The sequence below is a fragment of the Papaver somniferum genome, chromosome 3, assembly GCF_003573695.1.
Source record: "Papaver somniferum cultivar HN1 chromosome 3, ASM357369v1, whole genome shotgun sequence".
Lineage (NCBI taxonomy): Eukaryota > Viridiplantae > Streptophyta > Magnoliopsida > Ranunculales > Papaveraceae > Papaver > Papaver somniferum.
The window spans coordinates 178,069,521-178,084,717 of record NC_039360.1 but is presented as its reverse complement, the minus strand read 5'-3'; positions in this window follow the sequence as shown (position 1 = coordinate 178,084,717).

Below are 15,197 nucleotides of genomic sequence, written 5' to 3'. Positions count from 1 at the left end.
ACGAGAAATATATCAAGTTCATATGGGACTTCATTTCGACAAAAGAAATTAAAGTTTGTGAAACTAATACAAATGTTATGGTTTTCAAGTTTAAGGATTGCATTCAACTGAAACCGTGAACCGAAAATGAAATCGTGATTTTTAAACCGAACCGAACTGAAACCATTAGAGAAATGTATAGACACGGTTGTTAGTTTCAGGAAACCGATAGATTCGGTTTCGGTCATGTTTCTAACATAAAACCGAACCGATAAAAAAAAAACGAATATATATAGATGTAATTTTAGCCTTCCAATTTTATACAACTAATCATAGGAAGCCATCAGATCTAGGTTATTAGTTTCCTCACTTTTCTTCTTTCCAACAAAATATCTTTCTTTCACTTGTCTCATATTTCAGTCGGCTGCTGCTGCTTTCTCCATTTCACAGTGAAGAGATCATTCTTAGTGATTGATTCGAGCCCTAGTCACTGCTACTTCATCTCTATCAACGCCATCACTCAATCACCACCTTCTTCTTCTTCTTCTTCTTCTTCTTCTTCTTCTTCTTCTTCTTCTTCTTCTTCTTCTTCTCTAGCAATTCAACCCATCACCAGTTCACTGTCAAACAAAACAGTTGAATCCTTGAACTACCACCACCACACCAGTAAAAGAAATCACTGAATATAGGTATGTTGTATGATATTCTCTCTTTATTTTTCTTTATTATGATGTTATGTGTTAGTTAGATACAAAATTGAATCTAGGGTTTTATGAAATCATTTTTATTTTATTTTTTTGGAAGTTAGGGGTAATCATGTTGATTCAAAATTGAGTCAATTGATATACTGATTTGCATGTTTGGGGGTTAATTTCAATAATTATATTGTTAATTGCATGTTAGATTTGAATGTTATAATTCAGAAAAGGTAATTTTGTATTTTGTGATTCTGTGTGTTAATTGTCATTTTCACATTTTGTATTTATGGAGAGATAGTACCTATATCGTAGTACTCAGTATTTCTTTTGCCTTTGCACGCATAGATTTCAGGAACAGAATGAAAGAATTGTCTACATTTCTTAACTTTGAATTCTCCATTCATTTGAACAACAATGCCATTTGGAATTTCTGTATTCATGGCTTCTCTTAACATCAATTTTATATGCAAATCATTTCCGGAGTTTCGTTGGCCTGACACCCACCTTTCGCCTTTCATGTATGTAGAGTTCCAGTTTGATAATGCGGGGATCTAAATCAACAGCTACTAGCACTGCTTCTGTTTATTCAAATAAAAGGCCACCTCGACCTCCTGCTAATGCAAGTTCAGTTGGATACGCAAGTGCAACTAGAGATTGAAGTGTAGCTGGAGATGCACGTGAAGCTAGAGATGCTAGTGTAGCTGGATATGTAACTGACAGGAAAGTGACAGAAACACAAAGCAAGAAACGTAAAACCCCCAGAGATGCAACTGAAGCTGGTACTCAAGTGAAAGAACCACAAGGCAAGAAACGTACTTTTATTGTGTGGAACCATTTTGATCCCGAACCCAGTCCTTTTATACATGCAGTATGTCACCATTGTAACAGAAGAATTGCAGTTGATACTGCCAAGAATGGGACAGGTGGTTTGAATAACCATTTGAAGATATATAAGAGGAAGACCGAGACAAAAAAAGGACAACAAACTCTTGATTTTAAACCGAATATGTTAGGAGAGGAAGGAAAATTAGCTGCGGTAACTTTTAGTCAGGATGTATGCAGGAAGACATCGGTTTTGTTTATTATTCCATATGAGCATCCGTTTAGAGTGGTTGAAGGAGAAGGGTTCAAAGAACTTTGTAGGGTACTTGAATCCATATTTAGGATCCCATCTCATATGACTATCTCGAGTGATGTTTTGGAGTTGTATGATGCTTAAAAGGAAAGGATGAAGACGTAATTCAAAGCAAACAAAGTGAGAGTTTGCCTCACCACTGACACATGGACCTCAAATGCCCTGAATAAAATTTACATGGTCGTCACTTCTCATTTCATTGATAAAGATTGGAAGCTGCACAAACTGGTAATTAACTTCTTTCAAATTTTAGTTCATTCAGGTGAGGTGATTGGGAAGATGTTAGAGGAATGTTTGCTAGTTGGGACCTTCATGGTGTTTTTACTGTTACCTTTGACAATGCTAGTGCTAATGATTCAACTATTGATTATCTAATGGAGGATGTTCATGTTAATGCAACTGATATAACTGTTGATTATCTGAAGGATCAAGTGTTCGGTATAAATGCTATATTGAATTCTAAATTTTTGCAAGTTAGATGTGCTGCTCATGTGCTTGCACTTATTGTGAAAGCTGACTTGAAAGAGTATCATATGCCCATTAAGAGAATAACAGAAATGGTCAAGTATGCTTTGAGTTCTCCTGCCATGTTGAATAAGTTTATGGATTGTGCTGAAAAGTAAAAGATTGATTGCAAAAAGGGTTTAGTTTTAGACGTTGATACCAGATGGAATTCAATTTACATAATGTTGGAAGCAGCTTGTAAATATCAGAAAGCTTTTGAAAGGCTAGCACGGGATGATAAGGTTTTCAAAAAGAAGTTTGTTTCAACGAGAGTTCCATTCCCAATGTATTTTCTGCTTCTGCTGCTGATGTTGATATGGAAGAAGCTTGTACCTCTGCAGCTGGAAATCAAAAGCAACGCAAGAAGAAGGCCCCTCCTCCACCTCCTGTACATGCTCCATATATGGAAGATTGGGCCAATGCAAGATCATTTGTGAACTTTCTTAAGGTATTATATGATTATACTGTCAAGTTTTCTTACTCTACACGTGTTACTTCAGATGAGTTCTTATTTGATGTAAATGTCATTCATAGAACACTGAACACATGGATAAAAAGTTCAAACCTATTTCTCTCTAGTATGGGCATCAAAGTGCGAGACAAGTTTAATAAATATTGTGGAGAAAATTAGAAAATGAACAATCTCATGTTCATTGTTGTTTTGCTTGATTTACGTGAGAAAATATTCGGTTTGAATTTTATTCTTGATAAGTTGAGCATCACGGGTCCGTCATTGCGTCAACATTTATTGTCTTATGTGAAATCTGTTTTTGAAGAGCACAAGTGTCTTTATTCAATTTATGAAGCCATGTCAAGTGTAGCAAGTGTTGGTGATGATGTTACTGAATCTTCTGGAGTTACTGAAGACAATGATTCTTCCCTAGCCAGTCTTCTAGCAGAGAGACAGAGAATATGAGGAGGATGGTGTTATTGAGGGGAAATCTGATATATTTCTCAACATTTCCTTAAACCCTAATAAGAATTATTTGACTATTATCACAACTACTAATTGTCTAAATCTCTTCAATCAATATTTTCACTTTGATATCAAACCAATTATGGCAGGCGAGTCTTCAAAAGCTAATGTTGCAACTAATATTGTTGTAACAGAACTTGCAAACCAATTCATGAACGCAACAATTGAAATATGAAAAACTAGAAAGGGGATTGTTCATCATTCAGAATCAATTATTCAAGAAAGTGTGGATCAATGGGCTATCATTCTTATTGGTAAGTTTATAATTGAAGGGAAAATGACATCTATGATGGACGAGAAATATATCAAGTTCATATGGGCCTTCATTTTGGCAAAAGAAATTCAAGTTTTTGAAACTGATACAAATGTTATGGTTTTCAAGTTTAATGATTGCATTCAAATGAACAAAGTTTTATAAGAAAGTCCTTGAAGCATTAATGCAGACCTAGTTGTTGTTCATGACTACAATATCCTATTATAATCTATCAAGTGTTGGATTGGTCAAGACAATGTTTTTGGATTCAACTTAAACCTATGCTTCACGAGTTTATGAATGTGAAAATAGTACAAGAAGGGGTAAGTGTTAGCTATTGATCCTCCAGATGCAATTCATGCAGTCTGAGATCCTGGGAAAGTTTATGTTATTATCGACCTCAAAACACCACTAAGAAGGGGACTTACGGATGTTACTGCATCAAAAACCACAAGATAGCTAAGATACCTTTTCTATGAGAAGCAGTTGTTGGGGAAATTGACACCCCGAGCGCAGCGGAACACATGATCACAAAATAAAATTGGCGATTTGAACCAAACAATGAGAAATAATAAGAGAGCGAGAAGATAAACAACCACACAACACAAGATACACGTGGTTCACCTTTACAGTCTATATCCACGGCCAACACCACCATAAAAACTTTCATTAATCAGAAACCATTACATGCTCTTTTCGAACCCACAAAAGCAAACTCAAACAGAAAAGTTAACAAGACATACTGATAGGCTGAAAAACCTACAATAAAATACTGCAAGTGCACAGTGTCCAACTAGTAGACAATGGCAAGTACAGGTCGTTCCCACGAGGAGTGTGAAATACTCTACCAACTAATACCAAAAACTAAATAATCAAATTCAATATTTCAGAGATTCGTAACTAAATGAGATAATAACAATTCTAACAATAAATAAAATGGGAATGAGTTATTAGGGCTTTCGATTTCCACCAATTCAATCGTATAAAACTCTACTAATTTCTATTTATTACTCAATGCAAATATCGAAATCAATCTCATGTCTCGGAAGATGGTATGTTATATTCTAAAATATAGTTTCTCCGCTGTAATTTTCTTCGCCTCATGGATAGCGGTTCTAAAGAATTACTTATCAATCCTAAAGCATACCACGTCAAGGGATTTAACCGAAGCACGAAATATCAATTGAAAATCATAAATAATCAAGAAAATCACATAAACGATTAAACACCAAGCTTTATGAAGAGAAATTACTAGTCAATCAAATCGTTATTAGAAATATCATCGTAGAGTTTATATAAATAAATTGACTTCTATCTAAACCCTAACATGGTTCTAGCTAGACAAAACTTTCTCAAAAACCATAAAAATATCTAAATAAAACTAGCAAAAGCCAAAAACGAAATCGAAAAATGAGAACTTCAAACCCTGTTCTCCAAATTGCGGCTCTGAAGCCTCCGCTCTGTCGCCTCTGTAAACGGCTCTCCGGCTGCCCCTCTTCTCCCTTTCTGTAGCCGTCTCACCTCTGGCGTCGGCCTCCTTCCTTTTTTTCTGTCTGTATCTCGATATTAGTAGTGCTGCAAATCCATTCTGGACCTAGAAAATCACTGCCAAGGCCCAACCTCAATCACCGCGTGACTTCCAAATGAGGCCACTATTGCTGACCAAGTCCTAACCACTTCTGTCCGTTAACTTTAGCCAATACTTTCCAGTCTCCGGCTACTACATCGCTCTCACCATCGAATGCACAGCTCACCAGTAACCAACCCATGGCATCAGTTCTCTTCTCAACTTCTTGTGTTTATGATACCAACACCACCAGCTTTTTTCCATCTCCAAATCACTTGCTGCCATGCTTGAATCAGATGAGAACTCATCAGGGCACGAGCACTGAACTCCCAATTGTTTTAGAACCTAGCTTCACTGCTGCTAATCATTTCCCTGAACTTTGCTTTGCTGCCAAGCTAGACCCGTTACAGCCAGCAGGACCGGCTTATACACAAGGCAGTATAGGCAGCCGCCTACAACCCCATTTTGCTGGGGCCCAAAATTGTTAAGTCATACTACCTATATACATCCGTCAAAGGGAAAAAAATTTCTCTAGCCCTCCGTGTCTCTGACTCTTTCTGTTCCACAACTTCCTTTCCTCTTTCAAAACACTTAAACGAGATTGCATCGTTAAATCTTATCACCTCGATCAAAAATTCACAATAGGGTTCATGAGTCTCATAAGGTATTATTTACTTGCTCTTGCAGATTGAAATGTTGTTGAATGATTAATGATTTTATATTACTTTAGTTATTTTAAGTATTTTTGTTAGGGTTTGAGAGTTGTGAACCAAAATTTGGGATATTCATGAATGTTGATTGTAAAAACGAAGTAAGGAACAACCAATAGTTAACAATCGTGGATTTAGGTGTTAATTAGAATTTTGAGATGAATTTATCTTGAATTGTGTTAATTGGAATTTTGAGATGAATTTATCTTCGAGTTAGGCATTGCTAAGAATTCTTGTGCTAAACTTAAAAAATACCTAAGCTATGAAATGGAATTAGATATTACTGGGGATGAGTTATATACGGAGTTGAAGGTTTTACGAAGCTTTCTGTCTAAGGAAACTAAAAAGGCTATCGAAGTATTAAATTTCTTAACAGATATGGGTGGCTGTTATTCGAATGCGTCTATTGAATATAAAATTTTATTGACAATCCTTTTTACAGTTGCATCTGTAGAGAGAAGTTTTTCGAAGTTAAAGTTGATCAAATCCTACCTTCGATCAACGATGTCTCAAAAGACATTAAACGGACTAGCAATGTTATCTATTGAAGCAGATATGCTACGTAGTATTGACTACGACAATATTATAAATGAGTTCGCATCAGTAAATGCTAAGAGGTCGATCTTTACATCCATTACTAGCATTGTATCTTCTTGAAAAAAATGATAATTGTTTGATAATATTATACTTAAATCGCCCTATGTTGTCGGGTACGTTTTTTGTTGTTAATATTACACTTGAATCATCATTTGCTGCCAGGTAAGTTTTTTATTGTAATGTATTGGTAATTCGGTAATACAAAAAAGGTCCCATTTTTTTTGGTCGCCTAAGGAACCCCGATTCTGTAAGACGACACTGACAGCTAGAACCCAAATGAAGTTGCTGCTGTAAAAATTAGCCATTGTTGCCTTCACTGACTGCCATAGCTTGCATCCTTCTTCTTCATTCGACAGAAAATCACCCCATAAACGCGAGTACACCATCATGCCAATCTCTACGGATTTCACAGCATCAACACCCGTTCTTTCGAAATAAAATTACTTTTGAGATGAACCCAATTCAGTCCACAACAAAAACCTTCAATCTGTTGTTGTTTTCTATGATCATCACCTACCAGTTCTTCTTATTTATGGCAGCGACAGTATCTTCCTTCGCTGAGTTGTCTCGATGGAATTCCAGCCACAACTCGAGCTCAAAGTCATAACAGATCAGCACCCATGTTTCTTCTCATCCAACGCCATTGGCTCAAGTCCAATTAAACTCCTGCTTCAAAATTTCCCATTCCTGTGGCCTGCAACAGACTAACTTACTGTCCTTCCAGCTAAAGGACCTCCCACTGATCACCGGGCAACAACTACACTTCTTTGCTCAACTGACCCCAGCATCTGAGGTCCGCAAGAGATGATGTCGCTGTTAATCATGTGTGAATTCACCACGTACCCAGGTATTGTTATGTTCCAGCAACTGATTCAGTTCCGACCATAAACAACATTATTCTCGACAGTCACCAGTAATACTACCACCAAATTATGAGATTTAACCGATGCTTTAGGATTATCTCTGGAGAACCGTTTACTTCTCTTCAACATAAGATCCCTAAACTGTCTTGTGATCATCGAGACTGACTTGTCAAGATCTTCATCTGATGAATCTGTCTCAGAGTGATCATCTTCAGATATATACACTTTTTTACTCTTATCAAGTAATTTAATGTCCTTTTGTGCTTTGAACGCAATATCCTTAGTTTTGGATGAATGTTCGTGATCAAAGATCTTATGCTTCCCAACCAGCGTATTCCAGGAGATTATCAAGGTTATTTCCCTCAACGATGGCATGCTTCTTAGAGTCGTATCTAGATGGCAGCGATCTGAGAATTTTCATCACAATGTCCTTTTCAGGAATAGTCTTACCCAATGCAAAAGATGCATTAACAATTTCAGACACTTTGTGATTAAACTCATCAAATGTTTCTTCATCTGCCATGCGAAGGTTTTCCCAATCGGAATTAAGGTTTTGAAGCCTAGCTTCCTTTTCACTGGAATTACCTTCGAATACGGTTTCTAAGATATCCCACGCATCTTTAGACCTTGTGCAATTTGACACATGGTGCTGAAGATTTAGGGTAATGACATGTATAATGGCATTCAAACTGTCGGAATTTGCTTTGCAACATTTATCTCGGTAGGGGTGTATTCACATATAGGCTTGGGAACGTTTACATCTCCAACTTCCACGACGGGAGCATTATAGCCATTAACTACATATACCCATGATTGAAAATCGCGTGCTTGAAGAAAAGCTCGCATAACAATTTTCCACCATAAGTAATTAGAGCCATCGAAGACTGGTGGTACGTTAATTGAGATAACACCTCTGTCCATAGAGTCAGATTGCTACAAAAACAGACTTGTGAGGTCTTGGACGTGTTTGCCTGCTCTGATACCAATTGAAAAAGTGGGGGTACAACAACCACACCCAATATTTCGCTTAGCAATCTGTATAGACAAACTCCAATATACTTTCTAGAGAATCAACTAGACAGTCAGACTCAATCTAGATAAAAAGTATATCAAAGAGTTTATATCTCAATCTCTCGATTTGATGTATACTCAAGCAAATAGAATTCTGTGAGTCTTTAGCAAATACTAGAGAGATAACTTGGATGGTACCAAAGATCAATATCCAAGTGTCAATCAATTTAAATCAACAACCAAAAGTTCGCATATTATAATTGATGGAACAACGCACAACCTGTGATATTTCAATTATATAAAAAAATATAATGCGGAAAAGAAATAACGCAGACACCAGAATTTTGTTAACGAGGAAACCGCAAATGCAGAAAAACCCCGGGACGTAGTCCAGATTGAACACATACAGATTAAGCCGCTACAGACCCTAGCCTACTCCAAATTAACTTCGGCCTGGACTGTAGTTGAACCCCAATCAATCTCACACTGATCCAAGGTACAATTATGCTCCTACGTCTCTGATCCCAGCAGGATACTATGTACTTGATTCCCTTAGCGGATCTCACCCACAACTAAGAGTTACTACGACCCAAAGTCGAAGACTTTAATAAACAAATCTGTATCACACAGAAAAGTCTACGGTAATAGATAAATCCGTCTCCCACGAATATACCTACGAGTTTTGTTCCGTCTTTTGATAAATCAAGGTAAACAGGAACCAATTGATAAACCCGACTTATATTCCCGAAGAACAGCCTAGTATTATCAATCACCTCAGAATAATCCTAATCGACGCAACGAAAAAAGATATTGTGGAATCACAAACAATGAGACGAAGTGTTTGTGATTTCTTTTATATCTTGCCTATCGGAGATATCAATCTCAAGCCAATTATTACAATTGTACTCGTACGATAGAAACAACAAGATCAGATCACACAAATACGAGAAAGTAGGATCGGCCTGGCTTCACAATCCCAGTGAATTCTTTAAGTCGTTAACCTGGTTTAGAAGAAGAAACCAAAGGTTAAAGGAGAATTGAATCTAGCTTAGCACAACTAGTATCACACACAAGGTGTGGGGATTAGGTTTCCCAGTTGCTAGAGTTCTCCCTTATATAGTCTTTCAAATCAGGATTTGCAATCAATGTTAGCTTGGTAACAAAACATTCAATATTCACCGTTAGATGAAAACCTGATTAGATTCAAGCTAATATCTTTCAACCGTTAGATCGAAAACTAGCTTGTTACACACAAATGAAATGCACGTTTCTAGGCTTGTGTAACCGTACCCAAATGAACTAGTTAGAGAGTTGTTCAATTGCAAGGAAATCTATGTAACTGCACAAGACACAATCAAAGCAAAAACGATTTGATTCACTCGAATCGGTTCATGAACTATATAGCCACGATTTGCAATTTGCATTCCTTAGTTTATATAAGAATAAGTTGACAAACAACGTTTTTAGATATAACCTACTCAAGTTCGCAAACTGGGTTCGCGGACTTAAGTTCACGGAAGGAGTTCACAAACTCCAGCAGAAATTCTCGGGTCGAGAACTTCCGCCAGTTCGCGGACTTGGCTCTCGCCACCATGTCGGTTCTCTTGATCAACAAAGTTCGCAAACTTCGGTTCAAGGAATAAGGACTTATACATATATGTGTTTCCACAAAAATGCTTATATCCTCCAATGGTTATATAATCTAAACTCTCATTTCAATCATTGGAACAATCTTAAAGGACGTTGATATTCTATAGTTGTTATTCACAAATTATTTTTCGTCAAAGTAAGCAATTTCCAAAGTGATTGAAACTTGTCATGACTTTCGTCACTAGGTAAATATTAACTTGGTTAAAGCGAAAGATTACCAACACATATTTCGAGAAATAGATAGGCGAGATAAACTCGGATCGAAATTGCAAATGTGTATAATCTAAGTCTATATAGCGAAACAACTTTTGTCGCAAGATAGGAGATAAATAGACTTTTGAGTGATAGATAAGTTCAAGTCTCCACATACCTTTTAGTCGATGAAGATCCACCGGTTCCTTGAGTAGTCCTTCGTCTTGTATGATGATTGCATGGAGTTCTTGAGCTCAACTACACTTTCTATCCTAGTCCGAGACCTTAGCTATAATAGACTAGAAATCAAGAATTATAGTTTTGATCACTAACATTGAAAAATATGCTTGAGATAGCAACACATGCGAGTTCGACCGAGCAATGCTCTGACAATCTCCCCCTTTGTCAATTTTAGTGACTAAACTATCAATACATATGGAATACAAAAAATAAATAAATTATCTTTTGTAGCTCCTATTTCATACACTTAATCTTCAACATTACTTGAAATCTTCGTCACTTCCAAGTACTCCAATGATCCCAAAGGTTGTAAGTTCAGCATCATCGTTGTTGAAAATCCATATCTATAACAACGAGAAAACAAGAGTTCTCAATCATTGTTATACAGTATCATAGTATCATTACACAACGTCAAAGTTCAATTGTATCACAACTTCAACAACAATACTATGGTGATATGTATCACTCCCCCTTAGTCAATACTCCATCTCACATGGAAACCACTCCCCTTACATAATGATCCGAAAACCATATGTATTTGTAGTGTGAACTACATATTAATTCTCCCCCTTTTTGTCAATAAAATTGGCAAAGGTACAAGAACGGGATCCTAATGAAATTTCCGAAAGAGACATTTCTTGACCAAAATAAAGCAAAAATATATCATCTTATTTAGATGCAATCATAAAGCCGAAGCTAAATGCATTCATCAAGGATTTTGTAAAGATACAAGATAACCCTATAATATTCCACAGCCGTACTCCCCACAAAGATTTAGCAATTAAGCACAAGTTCAATTAAGAACTCTCCCCCGTAAAATGTCATTCCCGAAAGAAAAACAAGAGCGACCTTAATTTCGAAAGAAAAGAAGGATTTCTTTGGACATAACAAATCACATACAAGTATGAATTTGGACCCAAAATACTCAATTAAATTAACCACAAGAGAACTCATGATTAATTCAATCGAAAATACACAACCAATCTAATCACAAAAGTAATCAATTTAATTGGTCATGCTCATCATTAGAAAACTTACGGAGCAACAACTAAATAACCAAACAAGATGATTAATATAGTTGAATATGCTCGACATAAAGTACCTCACGGAACAACAACATAACTAATCATAAAAATAATCAACTTGGTCGTTCAATGCTCAACATAAGACACTTTACGGAGCCTCACAGTAATACACAAAATATGGATCAGGGAAGATCAATACTGCGGAATACACAAGGATTCATTCTATTTTCCATCACTATTCGCATAACGACATTCAATAGACATAATCCTTGCAAACAAAAGATTTTAACCTATCTTCCATCAACAATTGACATAATAGGCTTAACTTTTGTATTTGTCAAAAGTCTATTCATTCTTTTATCAATGCATGCATATCGACATACGAAAGACTTTACTTTTGACAAGGAATGGGACAATCATAGTTCACGGACGTAAACACACATATCCCATAAAAAATTTGCAATATATAAAACCATAAAGATTAATACTGCAAAAAATCATCTTCCAAACAAATTTAGAGTTTAAACCAATAAGTCTAAAAACATGAAGATGAAAACGTTGGACATATAATAATGGATATTCCGAACTCTAGTTATTCTTCTAACAAAAAGAAAATAGAAGATTTACTAGGCAATAAGACCTTTGAAGAATTCTTTATCGTCCCCGAACTCTTTGTCGTCAACATCCATTGGGACATAAGGTTCATTAAGGTAGGAGTTTATATCTATAAACCTTCTCGGCTGATGTTGTCGAACCAGGGCCTTCTGAATCTCATGAGTCTTATACACAAAAGCCTTTATTTGTTGAATCTCCTTTCGCATCTCCTTCAACTCTTCAAGAACACCAGAAAACTTCTGAGAGATTGAAGGAACGACTCTTGGCTTCCTCACATTCCTTCTTATTCTTTTCAAGGTAGGAGATAACGGAGATTTCTCTTTTTCCTTCATGATTGATGGCTTAACAATCTATTAACATCTTTTCCATCAGAAGACATCATGCTTGGATTATCCATAACCTATGGGTTTGTGAGAGGAAATCACAAATTGAACTCAACAAGTAGTCTTGAGATAAAAAGAGGTTTTGAGGAAGGAAAAAGGAACGTAAGGTTTTGAAACCTTTAAACAGGTCCGTATACGTCCAACTCACAACCCTATAAAGAGTAGAATTGTCGATAACAATCCTCCTTTGTTGATAGACAGGGAAGAACAAAAACTAAGAAAAGAAGAGAAAAAAAAAACTTTTCCTAAAGCCTAAGAGGTACAAAATCATTGTCTCTTTTGATCAGGCACATGAGACAAGATTTCCAAAACAATACAATCCAGTTGCGTTGCGGTGAACAACAATTTGTCCACCATTTTCCTCTTGAGAGGAATCAACAGACCTCTGTCTATCAAAACGATTAGACCATACTTTCTGCTCTAATGGTCTTGGTTTATCCTTGGAAAATAACTTCTTAGACGAAGATAAAATCCTACATACCTCAACGGTCTTCTGAGCAAGTATAAGCTTATTTGCTAATTGATTTGCTCTTCGTTGAAGTTTGTTGACGTGCCTCAATTGGTGTTTGTACTTGTAACACTTTGAAAGTTCATGACCCTTTAGAGAACAATACGAGCACGTCAAACTAGGATAAAAGTCAGACTTCTGAGATGTGCACGCAGCTAGACACATGGTGGAACCTGAAACATTACAAACAGAGTTTCCAAGAAATGGGTCAATTTTTTCTTCCAGATTAGTTGGTTTTTCTTCTGAAAGAATATTTATATTGATGTATCTATTGCTACAATTATCAAAATCAATATTTTCACCAAGAAGTGCAACACTTGATTTCTCGTCTTCATTGGAATCATAGTTGTCAGACGTTTCATCAAGAGTTGCAGCAAAACCTTTGTTCCCGGTGTATTTTCTACGATTTGGGAACTCGTTTGCAAAATGACCAAATCTCATAAACTTAAAGCACTGAGGCATATCCTCATCATCAGTTTCATCTGTTTTCCTGTTTTTAGGAGGAATACGATTATGAGGTTTAACTGATGCTTTAGGCTTATCTCTGGAGAACCGTTTACTTCTCTTTAACATAAGATCCCTAAACTGTCTTGTGATCATCGAGACTGACTTGTCAAATTCTTCATCTAATGAATCCATCTCAGTGTGATCATCTTTAAATATATAAACTTTTTTACTCTTATCAAGTAATTTAGTGTCCTTTTGTGCTTTGAACGCAACATCCTTAGTTTTGGATGAATGTTCGTGATCAAAGATCTTAAGCTTCCCAACCGGCGTATTTCTGGAGAGATTATCAAAGTTATTTACCTCAATGATGGCATGCTTCTTAGAGTCGTATTTAGATGGCAACGATCTGAGAATTTTCATCACAAGGTCCTTTTAGGAATAGTCTTACCCAATGCAAAAGATGCATTAACAATTTCAGACACTTTGTGATTAAACTCATCAAATGTTTCTTCATCTGCCATACAAAGGTTTTCCCAATCAGAATTAAGGTTTTTAAGCCCAGCTTCCTTTTCACTGGAGTTACCTTCGAATACGGTATCTAAGATACCCCACGCATATTTAGACCTTGTGCAATTTGACACATGGTGATGAAGATTTGGGGTAATGGCATGTATAATGGAATTCAAACCGTCGGAATTTTTTTTTTGCTGGGGTGTATTCACCAATAGGATTGGGAACGTTTACATCTCCAACTTCCACGACGGGAGCATTATAGCCATTAACTACATATACCCATGATTGAAAATCACGTGCTTGAAGAAAAGCTCGCATAACAATTTTCCACCATAAGTAATTAGAGCCATCGAAGACTGGTGGTACGTTAATTGAGATAACACCTATATTCATAGAGTCTGATTGCTACAAAGACAGACTTGTGAGGTCTTGAACGTGTTTGTCTGCTCTGATACCATTTGAAAAAGTGGGGGTCCAACAACCACACTTAATATTTCACTTAGCAATCTGTGTGGGCAAACTCCAATATACTTTCTATAGAATCAACTAGACAGTCAGACTCAATCTAGATTAAAAGTATATCAAAGAGTTTATATCTCAATCTCTCGATTTGATGTTGTGAGTGGGGAAAAACGATTTTCTGGTTTTTACGGAATTGAAGAGTCGACCGTTTGGAGACTCCTTGAACCGAGCAGAATGTTGAACTCACACAGATGCACTGCAAGAAGGGAGTGCTTTAAGTTCGAGAGATCAATCTGTAAGACCCCGGCCTAAACCAAGAACAATGGTCGTTCCAGAGTCAATTCGGTCACAAGAGAGGCTGGGTTGATCTGTAGGAGGGAAGCTGAGAAATGCGTGAGATCAATGGTGATATGAGATTGTAGGTGCGTTGTGAATTTAGCGTGAAAATTCTCTGAATGATTAAATTTTTCTCAATTGAGAGTAATTTCTGTGAGTTCGTGTAGACGAAAGATTGTTTGTATGAACTTTGATGAGAAATTGCTCGTCTTGGCGAATATTGATCGAGTGTTCGAAAACTTCTCTCTTCAATCAGGATTCAGAGACATTTTATAATGCCGGAGTTGAAAACACCATGATCCCATGAAGTGTGACAGTTGCTGGAATCAGAGAGTTGGAAAATGGGGAAATCGTGTTAAAACCAATTACTCATCGTGCGGAGACTTGGTTAACTTTCCACCCACTACTTTGCTGACTCTTCCAACTGATTGCACGACTTGATCACATTCTCATCGTGGGTGAACACACGTGCCGTAGACCGCCAGACCAAAACCCTAGTTAATATCCCCCCATGTGACATGATTGAAATCTCG